The 2,331-nt window shown below is 31.4% G+C and overlaps 1 protein-coding gene across 4 annotated transcripts in view; it reads right to left on the reverse strand.

Moving 5' to 3' along the window:
• The window catches only part of LOC106878601 (kelch-like protein 24), a 63,882-nt gene extending 62,134 nt beyond the window's left edge, over positions 1-1,748 (reverse strand). For 2 of the 4 annotated variants that reach the window (XM_014927866.2, XM_014927864.2), the window contains exon 1: positions 1,655-1,748. The gene's annotated coding sequence lies outside the window, so the exon portion shown is untranslated. Of the gene's footprint in view, positions 1-1,650 lie in introns of all 4 variants that reach the window. The other 2 variants (XM_014927865.2, XM_014927863.2) reach the window with 1 other exon arrangement.
• Between the last annotated feature and the right edge of the window lie 583 nt (positions 1,749-2,331).

Below are 2,331 nucleotides of genomic sequence, written 5' to 3' on the forward strand. Positions count from 1 at the left end.
AATTCCTTCAACTGTTTAAGATATTCATTGCTGAAATCATTATTATTATCTTTCGAAACTGAAGAATAAAACTAAAGTTTCCGAAACTAGAAGGAAAGCACCAGTTTGAATTAAATTAAAGTCTTATTTATTCTTGTGTTTGAAAAAGTGACAATAATGTTAATTGAAATGCTTCTCTGTTTGCTAGAAATAGCTGCCAAATCTTCCTATCATAATACCCTCTCATTTACAGCAACAATTCTAGACACTCCGATGCATCAGAATTGCACCTAAAATATCCCCTATGACAAACAAACTGGCTGCAGTACAGCTTAAAAAACAGAAATCTTCCATAACCGTCAAACTGATGCTAACTAAAAGTTTGAGAAAGTGAAAGTGGCACGCTATACTTCAAGATTATCAATGCCAGTGTTCATTATCCCTACAATTAATATATAAATACGTTTAGAAAAACACTAAATTGAGATTTATCACTGTTTTTTAATACTTTTAAAATTCGCACACATAAAAAATTAACCGTGCCCTTTATGTAATTTATAAAGTATTAGGTTGAGATTCCTTATTGTAGTTTTTATTTTGTTTAAAAAAAAACAAATAACGTTTTTTTATTTTAATTTTAAGACTCTGAATAGCCGATGCTCAAAATATTAGTATACTAAGACCATTTGAAAAAAGAAAAAGAAAAAAGCGTAATAAACAAGTGGGAGGAGATTTATAAAATCCATGCTTCCGAGATTAAATGTCAAAACAAAACGTAACCTAAAGAGGATATATTTTCGAAATAAATTTATCTGCTTGAAAACTATCTCTCACGTAATACGGACAGCAAAGAAAGTCTTATTGTCATGAAACAAATAACGGAAAATAGAATTTGAGATACTGAATTATCAATATCATCACAATAATATATAAAAACAAATTTCAAACTTTTAATTATTCCCAAAATTTCATTTTCTACGAGGTTTATTTTAATGTTTGTCTCGATTCGTGTTGCGGCAGGTTAGGTATGTTTGAGTTTTAAGCAAGATTTATGTATGTTTTAAATAACAATTAAACAAATAATATTTTCTTATAATCATTACTAGTTAAGGAATCATTTAACAAGATGTCTTCATTGAATATTTTAGTAAAATACTGTCTTAAAAGACAGACAACATACAAACGTTGCAATTACGTATAATCTACAGAAAGTATAGAGAGAATGTTTTGATCTTAGCAGAAACATTGAAACAACGAAGGAATATATTTATGGGTGTATTTATTAAAAAAAACTATATTTAGATAACAGAGTCTGTCATTTTTATATTAGAAAATTAAGTGAAGTGTCCCGAGTGAGATAGTCTACGATCGAATAAGAATAAAGATATAATTGAATTGGAGATGCTTAGTGGAAATGAAGTGAAATAGAGGAATTAACTGACAAAACCTGGGTTACTGCATTATATTAAGAAGTAGGGTGATTTGCCGACAGTAAACAGCAAGCAAGGCTTATAATATTAAGGTTATTAACACGACACGACGATAGAAGTGTAGAGAAACATATGTGTTAGTAGCAGAGAATGCGTTATTATAGTGAGCAAAAATAATTCCATGGTATTGCTGAAATACTAACAAAAGACAAGTAAAGTAACAGAAAAGTCTAATACTTACTAACAAGAGGAATTATTTGAAGTTTAGTCATTTGTTCATCAAGTCGCTTGGTAGTTTTATTACAACATCGTTTGGTCCCATCATTAAACTGCGAGAGGTTACATCACCAGGGGAGATAACTTATAGGGTTGCCAATTTAGCATATTTTATGCTAGATCTAGCATTTTTTTTTTCAGCATTTAGCAGAAAATTTTTGAATCTAGCATTTAGCTGGGAAAATAGTAGGTTTAAAATTCTATTTAGCCTGAGACTATAGCAAAAGCTACTCACCCAAGGTGCCATACAGTGGGACTGAACCTGGAACCATGTGGTTGGGAAGCAAACTTCTTACCACATATACATGTGTGTGTGTGTCAATGTTAAAGATGTGAAATTGTAATGATCTTTTGGACATTGACTGATGAGGAATAAACACCAAATTTTCTGTTTGTTATGTTTTTGTAATATTTCTGTTTGTTGGGTTTTTGTTGAATTTTTGAAATATATATATATATATATATATATATATATATATATATTGCGTGAAAAAGTGCCACACCCTAACAGTTGAGTGCGTGAAAAAGTGCCACACCCTAACAGTTGAGGGAACCCGTGGAAGAGGTAGGCCCAGGAAGACCTGGGCTGAGGTGGTGAGGCAAGACCTTCATACATTGGGCCTCACCGAGTCGATGACTACTGACC

This window comes from Octopus bimaculoides, chromosome 4, assembly GCF_001194135.2.
Source record: "Octopus bimaculoides isolate UCB-OBI-ISO-001 chromosome 4, ASM119413v2, whole genome shotgun sequence".
Classification (NCBI taxonomy): domain Eukaryota; kingdom Metazoa; phylum Mollusca; class Cephalopoda; order Octopoda; family Octopodidae; genus Octopus; species Octopus bimaculoides.